Here is a 13,421-nt window from a genome sequence, read left to right as displayed (position 1 = left end):
AAGAACAAAACACAGGATAGGCTTTAGTCTAGCAGTTATGATGTTGGTTAAGACACTTGCATTCCAGGTTGGGTTCAGCTCTGCTCCTGGCTCCAGCTTCCTGCTAACACAGATCCTGGGATGCCACTGTGGTGGCCTCAGTAAAGGAGTTCCTATTACTCACAGGGAGACCTGGATTGGATTCTTGGCTCCCAGCTTCAGCCCACAGCCAAGGATCATCGTGTACATTTGGAGTGTGAGCAAGCAATAGTTGTATCCCCTCTCTCTCTCACTCTCTGTCTCTCAAATAAGTAAATAAATAATAAATTTTTAGAAATTAAAAAATAATAAAACAAATACACCCCTCTCTTTCTCTCTGCCTCTCAAATAAGTATGTAAATTTTTAAGTAAACATTTTTTTTAGAAATGAAAACATAAACTATTGTCTAATGGTATAGATTTTGGAACAGGTTTCCTGCATGCCAGAAGCTGTACACTTATAGAGGGAACTTTGTGAAGTTCAATGGAAGGAAATGTTGTGCTCCATAAGTTAGCTACTAGTCATAATATTTAATAATACACAAACTGGCAATGTATAAAACTACATCAAAGTGTTCCTGTATGTATTTTCCCCACCCAGAAATAACCTACCAGGGCTGAGATGTAAAATTAACAGAAGGAAAAAGATGATTTAAGAAATTGGATGAAGCAGCTTGCTCGCCTAAGATATGCATTCGTGTGTCCACACCCTGTTGATATTTCCTTGGTTCCAGTGGGACCCCAGAGGAGGTGTGCACAGTGAAAGAGGAAATGAGACTCCAGCCCTCACAGTGCCAATCATAACTGCACTGTCCATAAAGATGTTTGCATTTGCCTTTCAGGAATGTTTTTCTAAAGCTTAACAACTGCTAACTGTCAGTCAATGAGATTCTCCCAGGGCAAGTCACAGCCCTTATAACGAGTGTGCTGGGAGCACTATAAGAGGAGACCCTTTCTGTCATCCAAATAAAATTCAAGAAGAGGATCTAAGAAGTGATTAATACAAAATTAATGTAAAAGTACTCTTTAGGCCTTACCTTTTGAGATGTGAACATTTTTAATAATTCCAAAATGTTCTCTGAGTTAGTACCAGAATTTTGCATTTACCAAGACCAGCACAATTTCAAAAATATTTGGAGTAATGGGACAAAAATATTCATGAATGGTCTATGTGCCCTTGTGTCCCATAATTTCCTCTACGCTGCACCATTTGACAATTTCTGAACCTGAAACACTAAATTGAAGTAACATGGGTCACGGCCCATGCAAGCATTCAAGGGCCAGTGCTTGAACTTGCAATGTCTTCTCAACTTCCAAGGTTCCCAAGGACACCGCATGTGGAGATGCCAGAGCCAGCACTCTGGGAGTGTTTATTTGGAAGCCTGGACTTAGGAGATTCTGTATGGAGAGTGAGCAAATAATGAGCATTTTTGTATTATGCCATTGAAACTCAGAAGCTAATGTGTTATCGCAACATAACATACTCTATTCTGACCAATACAGGAAACTACTCAGGCATTACCAACTTTCTAACATGCCAAATAGATTTTGAAAGGATGCAAAATTCCTCACCACATTCCATCATTATGTCAAATAAACATTTTCACACACCCCACTGCCACCAAATAAATAAAGAACGTTATTGCAGAACACGGAATTCTTCTTTAAACTCAATAAATGTAGGTTTTTTTCCCCATAAAATCACTCACCGATATTTAATTTTTTCATTTTGCTAGGCAAAAGAACTTAATCATGAAATAGTACACCTATCTTCCTTTTAATAATTAAGAACAATGATTCCAGAGGCCGGCACTTTGGCACAGTGGGTTAAAGCCCTGGCCTGAAGCGCCGGCATCCCATATGGGCACCGGTTCTATTCCTGGCTGCTCCTTTTCTTATCCAGCTCTCTGCTATGGCCTGGGATAGCAGTGGAAGATGGCCCAAGTCCTTGGGGCTCTGCACCCATACAGGAGACCTGGAAGAAGCTCCTGGCTCCTGGCTTTGGATCAGTGCAGCTCTGGCTATTTCAGCCATCTGGGGAGTGAACCAGAGGATGGAAGAACTCTCTCTGTCTCTACCTCTCTTTGTAACTCTGTCTTTCAAATAAATCGGCGCCGGCCACAAATAAATAAAATAAATCTTAAAAAAAAAAAGCCACCACAGCCAAAAAAATTTTAAAAGAACCATGATTCCAGATACATCAAAAATGGTACAAGAGGGTTTTTGAACCAAAGCAATGAAAACAATCCCTGGCAATGCCCAGCTTTACCTGTCTTTCGGTGAGATCCAGATTCACTGCTATCTTGTATCTCCTCAGTCTAGTCACATAGTTGTGATGGGCAAATTCTGCTTCTAGTTCTCAGATTTGCTCTTGGGTAAATGCTGTCCTTTACTTCCTGGGTTTGCTGTTGACTTCAGACTTGTAATTTCCTTCTGGGGAATCTGAAAAAAAATTAATACCAATTCATTCATTCAAATACATATAATCATGTAATTTACTGTATTCATTGTGGTTGAGTTACTGCTTTCCCAGGTGCTATGCTAGTCTTGGGACAAACAGAGAGCAGAGGCAGTAAAATGCTCTCATCTCCACTGTGTACAACACATTCCTTGGTTTTCCAATCTGTCTTCAAGCAACTGATGGCCTAATTGGAAATGTGTCAAATTTTCTCCTTACAAAACATGAACTGTATTTAACCACTCATCATACGATATTATAAGATGGACCAAATCCTCTCTAGAAGGCAATTTTAGATATGAAATTTAGTAAGTTCTTAACACACACCCTTGAGGTCTAAGTAGGAACAGAATGATTCTCCATTTTTAAAGCATTTTTTATTTATTTGAAAGGCAGAGCAAGTGATAAAGTGAGAGGGAGAAGGAGAGGAAGATGGAGAAGGTCAGGGAGAGGGAAAGAGAGGGAGATCCTCCATCCACTGGTTCACTCCCCAAATGACCATAAAGGGCCCAAAGCCAAGAGCCAGGGACTCCATCTGGATCTTTCTGCTACTTTCCCAAAAGCATTAGCAGGGAGCTTGTTGGGAAGCAGAAGAGCCAAGAATTGAGCTGGCTCTCCAAGATGGCATGCCTATGATGCAAGCTGAGGCATTATTGTATCACAACAACAGCCCTTTGAACAGAATCATTCTTAAAAAAAAAGGCAACCTGGTATATGAATCTTTGCACAACCCAAGTGTTTTGTGTGGACTTATTGGCTTTTTTATTTCTAATTAGATATGATCTCCTTGAGGGCAATAGCAATGCTTTTATCCATTTTACATCATACTTACTACAATGTAGAATACATAAGTAAAATTGTGATCATATATCTAAAATATGAACATAATTGTAAAATATTTTCATCACATATAAACGTAAGATGCACAATGTCCAAAACTAGCTAGCTAAGAATACCAAATCTTATAAAATATCATGTAAAAAATACAAGAATGGGGGGGTAGCTATAGTGCAACAAGTTAAACTGCTGCCTGCAGCGTGGCATCCCATGTAGGCACCAGTTCAAGTCCTGGCTGCTCCACTTCTGATCCAGCTCCCTGTAAATGCTCCTGGGAAGGCAGCAGAAGACAGTCCAAATCCTTTGGCCCCAACCCATGTGGGAGCTCTGGATGAAGTTCCTTGCTCCTGACATTGCCCTGACCAAGCCTTGGCCAAAGAGGTCATTTGGGGAATGAACTCATGGGCTGAAGATCTCTCTCTCTCTCTCTCTCTCTCTCTCTCCCTCCCTCCCTGTATAACTCTGCCTCTCAAATGAGCAAATAAACTTAAAAAAAGAAAAAGAAAGGAAGAAGGGAAACAGAAGGATTGTGATCTTGAGGCCAAATAAAGAAAATGTTAAAAGTATACATACATAACAACAATAAGGGCCAACATTGTGGAGCAACAATTTGAGCCACTGCCTGTGACACCTGCATCCCAGGAGTACCCAGTTGAATCCTGTCTGCTCCACATCCAATCCAGCTCCCTACTAATGCAACTGGAAAAGCATCAGATGATGTCCCAATACTTGGGCCCTGCCACCCATATAGGACAGTTGGATGGAGTTCCAAGCTCCATGCTTCAGCCTGGTTCAGCTTCAGTTGTAGTTATTTGTGGGTTGAAACAGTGGATGGAAGATCTCTTTTTCTATCTCTTTCTCTCCCCCCACTCTCTATAATACTGCATTTCAAATAAGTAAATAAATCTTTTAAAAGGAGCTTTAAAAATAACAACAATCATTTGGAGATATCATTCCATCTTTCTTCATAAGAGTTCAAGACCTACTTACCATGGAGTATATCCCTGAGATGAAGGATAGGAGACATTCTTAGGAATAAAATGTGTGCCTATCATGGAGAAAAAACTATACACATATACCAGGTAAAAAGTAATGGCATTCAGCTCTAGTAAGTCATGTCTAACTTGTCCTCAGGGAAATGCACATAGTCAAATTAAAGGGCACATTTATTTCTGATTTATAATCATCTTCCAGCTTGGCAACCCTTCTGTGAGCCCAAAGGTGAGAAACAATATAGAAAAATTAAGGTGAAGCCTTTGTTGAAGATTGGCTTTTAAAAAAATGACAAATGTAATGTGCTATACTTTTTAAATGATCTCTTAAACCACATTTGTTTGCTTTTCCATCTGGTGAAGTTAATTATTCCAAGAAATACAAAAATTATTATTTCTTTGACTAACCCTTTTCCTTTCTGTCGGCTTGGGGGAAGTCTACCTGAAGAAGACACCGCATCATGGAAACCCAGTAGACGAGGCACAGTAATGTAAACACGCTGGTTCTGCCTTGCGCCAGAACCTGAGTGAGCAGACTAGAAAGCATCCTGGGTCTGAGAACTGCAGCAGCAGCAGCAGCAGCGGGCTTGCATCAACCTCTCAGCGCACTGGCTGTTTTTTTTCCCACTCCGTGGGATCACAGTGTGGGTCTCACTGACTGCAGTGTTGGCACTGTGCACAGCTCCCCCTCATTCACAGGCTGCATTGCTGGGCTTGTTTTCTGACTGCCCGCCTCTGGCCAGCACAACAGCATTTTGTGATCCCTCAAACACAGGTGGCTGGCTCTTTACAAGGAGATGCAGGGACTAGGTGAATTATGTCACAGAGGACATGTGACTGTCAGGTAGGTGGTACTGCCACAAGGCTGAGCTACCTGGCTGTAAGTGGAAGCTGCAGTCTCTTACCCACATTTCTTGAGCCATAGATTTGCCAACTTCCACCCTGGAAGATCATTTATCCTTCCTGGCAGTGTGCAAGCAAAACTTCCATGATGACTTGTCCTTTTAACTTTTGCTTGATCTCTCTGGCAGACAACAAGGTCAGTCCTGCTCAGAACATTCAGATCACAAGCCCCTCTCACAAGCATCTGTGTTCTCACATAAATTGAAAGGTTTCATGCCAACTTGGAGCCACCCTGGGCCTGCAATCTGTGGCTGATTATTCTCTGTGTGGGGACAAGGAGCTCTCCCCTTGAGTCAAACCACTCTGGAAACTGACAGCAAAGCCAGTGCATTTTTTCTCACAAGCAATGCAATTTGAATGATTCATGGTTCGCACATTCCCTTATGTAAGCATGAATGAACAAATTCACATTGAGGAAAGCCTATTCCCTTGTATTTATGTTTCTCTGGAATGGATTCCCTCTGACTTTTGCAAGATTCAGAGCACTTTGTAGACAGCATGTATACACACACACACACACACACACACACACGACATGGCCCCGTGTTTGGAAGGACAGTCCCATGGAAGGGATCCATATGCACATCCACTGTAACTGGAAATACACAACAGGAAGATTATATATGCAGTGACAGCACTGAAGCAAAAATCGAGCTGCAAATCAATGTTGAATACAAAAGAGTTTAGCACATGCCTGAATTCCAAGCTGAAATGGCTCACAGGGTGACATCCAGGGACAGAAATGGCAGTCATCACAGAAGCAGCCATGATGCTCTAATGAACATGACAGAGTGTAGGTGGGTGGGTGTTTTTGACATCAGAGACTCCCTGTAGCTGAGGCCACACAGTGGCATTTATCAGCACACACTTGCATCCTCACCTCCGCCATTCTGTTGTGGTTTTCACCCACAATACTTCCACTCTTTTATTAAAAACACACTCCCTGGAATTGCACTTCTGGACTGAGATTTCCCACAATTTTGATTTTTTTGCATGATTTTTGTTTTACAGTTTCTAAAGCCAATCATTTGCTGGTCCTAAGGTTCCCCCCTCCCATTTCCACCCACCACCATTATCACCTGACTGACTGTTCTTTGCTGGAAAGTGAGTGGGAGCCATTGACGAGGCTCTTGGCAGATTTCTCTTCAGCTTCCATCTGTTTCCCAGCTGTTTCAGCAGAGACAAAATGCCCTCTGTTTCCTTTAGCCTTCCCCACTCTGTGCCAAATGGTAGGTGTTGAGCGGTCTCTGGAAACTGTCTTCCTTTCTTCCCTTCAACCACAACAATGTCACCATCTGTAGGGTGCATTCCAACATAAAATACTGCAATTGTTACTTTTCATCCCAGGTACTTTAGTGCACCTGTGGGTGCACCCGCACACTCTCACCTTGTGGAGGAATTGCTGACTTATGTGTTCAGGTAGAATCCGCAGCTCCCCGGGTGTGTCCCACCTTGAGCTCCCCAGGACTGTGCTAATGGCTAGAGTCTGCAATGCTTCTGTAGAGGATGAAAATTGCCCTCCAAAGACCACATCTGTCTGGTGTTTAGAACCTCCCCACATGTGACTTTGTATTTCCCCTAGTACAAGCGGATGCCAAAAGATAATAATGTTTTATTAAGGAAAATCATGGAGGGAAGGACTTGGCCTGTCCACAAGTGGTGCAGAATGCTTTTTTAGCAAAAGAGAAATAATAAAATATGATTGAGTACGTTACTGGCTACTCTGGGTAAACTTATTAACTGACTGGAACAAAGAGCATAATTTACCTATGTCTGCAAAATATTAAAATGTAATGGAGCATCCATACAGCTTAGACTACAATGAATTCTTATTTCACATTCTGAATTAAAAAATGAATACTAGGGCTCAAGTACATGTTTGCCCTTTTGGACTTCATGCATCAATGTTTTGTAAGCCATTCAAACTGAGTGTTATTCTGTTATATATTAATGTGGCTGCACAGGTCTGGCAGTATAGGAAGCTAATAACCACCTCTGCATACATAGGGATTGTGGATGGAGGCAGGAAAATGTATTATTCTATACATTTTCCAGGAGACCAGCAATTTTCACATTTAAACAGCATTCCCCAGGGTTTCTTAAATCCTCTTGCCAATCCACTCTCCATGTTGGCGAACAACAGTCATAGACTCTCTTAGTTGTGAATGTGTCTACACTGGGGTTTGACAGCTACAGAAATGGCTCCAAAACACACTGCCAGATCTAGAAAAGAATAGCTCCAAAAATATCCATTATTTCTTATACCTCAGATGAGAACAAAAGTACAGCTATCACAATAATTTCTCTTAAGCCGCCCATCTAAATTTCACATACCTGAACAATTAATTCCACAGGTTTTTTAATGAATTATTCTAATAACTCTCTTCAAAAGGCAAAACTCAATCCACTTGCTGGAACTGCATCTATCATGTGTAGAACTGCTCTTCTTGGCTACCTGGGTTCCTCATTCACCACTTCCTCGGTGAGTTATGAGATAGATTGTCTATTACATTCCCAGAGGTGAAATAAATCAGATAAATCCCCATTTAGTTCAACTGAAGACAGATTCTGTTTTGTTAAATTGTGTAACCAATTGTATACCTTAAATGAAACATGCATAAATGATAGGCCATTTGTTTTTGTTAAGGGCACTGAATTTCCTCTGGGTCTAAATTGAAAGATTACTATGTGGAGCTAAACATTTTATGTAATATCCCTTCAACTTCAGCTTCTGTACTTCACTTTTTCCCAATATATGTAGGTTCATTTTTTTATATAATTCGTTCTTAAAATATAAATGAGGGGTCGGCACTGTGGCATAGCCAGTAAGGCTGCCGCCTGTGGTGCTGGCATCCCATATGGGTAGCAGTTCAAGTCCTGGCTGTTGCACTTCCAATCCAGCTCCTTGCTAATGTGCAGAGCATTTCCCAAGTGCTTGGACCCCTGTCACCCACATGGGAGATCTGCATAAAGTTCCTGGCCCTTGGCTTTGGTCTGGCACAGCCCTAAGCCATTGCAGCCACTTGGAGAGTAAACCAGCAGATGGAAGATCTCTCTCTCTGTCTCACATTATCTCTGTAACTCTACCTCTAAATAAATCAATAAATATTTTTAAAAATTGGGATAAATGTAAATGTAATATATATTAATGTATCAATATTTAGCAATAAAATATTACAATGGCTAATTTATAGCATACACCATGCTATACAAAGTAATGATATTAAGGGAAGAAGTATGGAGCTTGGAGGTTCTTTATAAAATCAATCTTTCCAAGGCATGTTTTTAAAGATGTGTTCCATTTATTTGAAAGACACAGTTACAGAGTGAGAAGGAGACACACAAAGAGAGATCTATCCTCTGATTCACTCTCCAAATAGCCATAATGCCCAGGGCTGGGCCAGGCTGAAGCCAGGAGCCTGGAACTTCATCAAAGTCTCCCAGGTGGGTGGCAGGGGTCAAAGTACTTGGACTATCTTCTGCTGCTTTGTTGGCTGCATTAACAGGGTGCTGTATGGGAAGTGGGGCAGCTGGGACTTAAACAAGTGTTCCAACATGTAATACCAAAGTTGCAGGTGGTGGCTGTCCACCATGCTGACCCATAGAAGGCATTTTAAAATAAAAAGAGGATTCAGATTTCCAGAAATATTTCATCATAAACTCATTGACGGCTATGAAAAGATATCAAAAAGAAAAGAATGAATTAGGTTAAGTTTCTGTGTGTATGTGAGTAGAAAGAGAGAAAGAAACAAGAAAAGAGTATTAAGAATAACATCATTTTTAAATTGGTACAAATTTAATACATCAGCATGAATTGGACATTAAAGTTTTTAGACACATATCAGAATTTACATAAAAATAAAGCCCCCAGGTCTTTAAATTATCCACATATTAGATATCTATATCTAATATAGATGTGTGCTGTGAGGAGGTGATGATCTTGCCTTGGTATTGCACTGCATTCCTGGATTAGACTGGCAATTGTGATAACAAAGTCTCTGTTTGCTTCCTCCTCTCTCCTCTGTAATAGTTATAGGAATTTAGACCAACTTAAAATAGGTGCCCAGCCCATAACTCATTTCAACTGACTACTTTTTGTGTCCATAAATCTATGAATTAAGTTTTGCTTCCAGTCTATTCTTAGCAAAGCTCATTTATTTGTAAATAATGGGAGTTTAAGCACGGATTTTAATTTCATCATCTTGCCCTTTATATGATTTATTTACTATGTAATTCTTTCAGATAAGACAGAGGTGTCAACCCAATGGTCCGTCCTTCATGATACAAATACATGTAAAATCCACAAAAGTTTAAAAAGTTAATGAAATTAATCCCACAATTAAATTAAAGTACATTGAATACAAAAGTGCTTTGTCAAACATTCATAAACAGGCCAAAGACACAGAATGGGAGAATGTAATGAAATTCACTTCACTCAAATTAGCTTAAATTTAATTCTTTTCATTAGAACTGTAAAACACTTAACCCAGAAATGTAAACAATGCATGTCTTCTGGGTAAATCTAAACTTTGTAGACCTTGCTACACATTTCTAGGTTGAGAAACTGGCCACAGATACCCACAGTGAACTTTATGTCTCTTGCTATGTTACAGAAAGAAAGCATTAGTTGTAGATATATCATGGCTGTGCATCCAATTACACAACGCATATGTGCATGGATTGTGCTTGATAGTCAATTATTTCTCCTGGTTTTCTTTCGTAACTCCAATGGGACTGGGAATTTCCAGTGAAGGCTTTTTGATATGCAGCATTCAGTTCCATTTCTCTGGGTCAGAATAGTTTAAGAGCATACCCCTCCCATGGGTTTTGAGCAAATTCCTTCTGTTTCTTTCTTTTTTTTTTTTTTTTTTTGACAGGCAGAGTGGACAGTGAGAGAGACAGAGAGAAAGGTCTTCCTTTTGCCGTTGGTTCACCCTCCAATGGCCGCTGCGGCCTGCGCGCTGCGGCTGGCGCACCGCGCTGATCCGATGGCAGGAGCCAGGAGCCAGGTGCTTTTCCTGGTCTCCCATGGGGTGCAGGGCCTAAGCACCTGGGCCATCCTCCACTGCACTCCCTGGCCACAGCAGAGAGCTGGCCTGGAAGAGGGGCAACCGGGACAGAATCCGGCGCCCCAACCAGGACTAGAACCCGGTGTGCCGGCGCTGCTAGGCGGAGGATTAGCCTAGTGAGCCGCGGCGCCGGCCCTGTTTCTTTCTTAAATGCTTACCACATTCTGTCACTACATGGAGGTTTCTTCCTCTGTTTTCCTAGGTGCAGTAGCAGGGTGGTGCTGCAATGAAAGTGGAGCAGCCAGGACTCAATGGGCGCTCTCATGGGAAGCCAGCTATACAGGTGGAGGCTTTACCCACTACACCACAACGCTGGCCCCGATTCCATTATTATAACCTGTTTGGGCATTAGAAGTAGATAAAGAGGATACTAACAATCACACCTACATTTAATCCAGGCAAAAACATCGGGCAAGGTCATGAAATAGATTCTAACCTCCACACATGTTCCTCATTCACCCTATATCCTGCCCTTAGCAGTTAGATTGGAGTTGCATGGTACCACTGCCTCTCTGGAAACATGGGAAGGAAAAGAAACTCTTATCACTAATTAACAAAAATAAGTAACTTGACAGGAGCCAGAGAAATTGTGATACATCTAACTGACTGCTGCCAACAGGACAAAAAGGGCTGAGCTCTCACACAACACCATACAACATACAGAGTTGCAGTGAGGTGTCAGGAAATTCAGTACCAATTATGCCAGCAGCATTGTAAATGCCTAGGTCACAGAACAGGTGAGTTGCCACAGAGTTTTCTTTTTATTATGGAAAACAAGTCTTTTCAGAGTGCAAGGTATGAATTTATGCACTGATTCTGAGCCCAATTTGGGGGTAAGTTATTATAGTGATGAACATGTTTTTATAGCAGTAACATACACTGCTGAGCTTGTCATTTAACTTCATGTCTGGTGTGCTTCTCTAGACTCAAAAGTCTAGGTAATTGAATATTCTGAATTTTCCCTTATTCATCTTTGCACTCATTGTGCTAACCACCTAATCCTGAAATTGTGGCATTTTTGGTATGATTATGATTTCAAGGATGACCCTAAGAGAGCTTGTTCTGTTATAGGAATTTAAGTGAATTTCAACTTGAAAATGGGGATGAGGGACTTATTCTTCAATATTGCTTTCTAGAAATTTTTCAATGTGCTTTTGTAGATCTCTCATAAAACCAACAGAAGATGGGACAGGTAAGATTATTTCCACCTTTTACCTACAATGATGTCTCTAAACATGTTCAGACAGAAACATATCAAATTAGAATATGGAAGGAGTGAACAATAATGCAATGTATATTTCCAATTAGCCAGAAGAGAGGATTTTCCATGATCCACTGTGAAGAGATAATAGGTTTGAAATGAGAGATATGCTAATCACCCTGAATTGCTCATTAAAAAATGTATACATAAACTGAATCATCACATTGCACCCAACAAATGTGTACAAATATGTCAAAAATGTTTGAAAAAATTCCAGAACATTCCTTCGAACCACAACCACAAAAAAGAAAAAAAATAAAATAACAAACCAGTGTCACTACTGAGACATGTAAAACCCAAGATATTGAATGTTACACTACCTGAATGAATAGACTTCACAAAGATCTTAATTCCTAACCCCAGTGCTTCAGACATTTGGTTTTGGACAATTCTTGCTACATCTGTAATCAGTGAAATGTAAACACCTGCAAGACAATGGTGGCCTGGCTAACGGTAGGAGGGCTAGCAACATCCCTGGTTTCTGTAAGTAGGATGCCTGTAGCAACCCTCAACCTTTCCTTCTGTTGTTGTCAGATACCATACAGGACTCCCAAATGAACTTGAATTTCATAGAGAGAATGAATAATGTTTTAGTACATTAGAAATACCTCAAGAAACACACTGCATTAAAATTATTGAGGGTTGAGGCAAAAACAAATTCAACTGAACATCTGTATTTGAACTAGATAAATCTAGCAAATACAATCCTAGTTGTGACATGAATAGTTATCTCCAGACATTGCAGCCTGGGGAGAAAACATCACTCCCTCTTGAGGTCTGCTGCTTACAGATAATGTTGGGTATATGAAATCAATGACTAAGTTATACAACTCTCTCTAGGATGACCAACCTGAATTAGTGTGAATTTCTTATCTGAGTAATATCACCTTAATCCCATGGTCAAGCCTCAGTGATTTCCTCCAAGCCATTCTCTAGATTACAGGTAAAACTACTGAAGAAGAGATTTTGTCAATTAAGTACCTTTTATAACTTCAGAGCGTTATCCATGCCGAGCCGTAAATTGGTTCATTTGGCATAGCTGTAGAATTGGTTTTGCCATTTCCCTAAGATGTCCCATTAGTGGTTTGGTAGATTCAATAGATTTCAGAGGGAAGTATCACATATCTACAACACATCAAAGCACAGAAGAACTAGAAATAAGTCAACTATTTTGCTAAGCACATATTTAATTAGAAATATGGGTTGAGTTTAAAAACATTAATTTGATATGCAACAATTTTAAAAACTGAGAAAGAGCTTACAAATTATTTATTTCTACCTGCTCTAGTTATAGATGGAAAAATGATGCTTAGAGTGGCAGAAGGATTTTTCAGAAGTCTCAAAAAGTCCACACAATTCTATAAATTCCATAAAGGAATGAAGTTGGAAATTAGCAACTCAGGAATCCCTAAAGCATATGCAAACGCATGGAGATTGAACAACATGCTCCTGAATGAACAATGGGTCATAGAAGAAATCAAAGGAGAAATCAAAAATTTTCTGGAAGTAAATGAGGATAACAGCACAACATACCAAAACTTATGGAATACAGCAAAAGCAGTGTTAAGAGGAAAGTTTATATCAATAGGTGCCTACATCAAGAAATTGGAAAGGCACCAAATAGATGAGCTTTCACTGCATCTCAAGGATCTAGAAAATCTGCAGCAAACCAGACCCAAATCTAGTAGGAGAAGAGAAATCATCAAAATCAGAGAAGAAATCAACAGGATTGAATCCAAAAAAACATTACAAATAATCAGCCAAACGAGGAGCTGGTTTTTTGAAAAAATAAACAAAATTGACACCCCTTGGCCCAACTAACTAAAAAAAGAAGAGAAAAGACCCAAATCAATAAAATCAGAGATGAAAAAGGAAATGTAACA

Source organism: Oryctolagus cuniculus, chromosome 16 (assembly GCF_051225735.1).
Source record: "Oryctolagus cuniculus isolate XC-2025 breed Fujian yellow rabbit chromosome 16, ASM5122573v1, whole genome shotgun sequence".
Taxonomy (NCBI): domain Eukaryota; kingdom Metazoa; phylum Chordata; class Mammalia; order Lagomorpha; family Leporidae; genus Oryctolagus; species Oryctolagus cuniculus.
Note: the sequence above shows the minus strand (reverse complement) of the source record.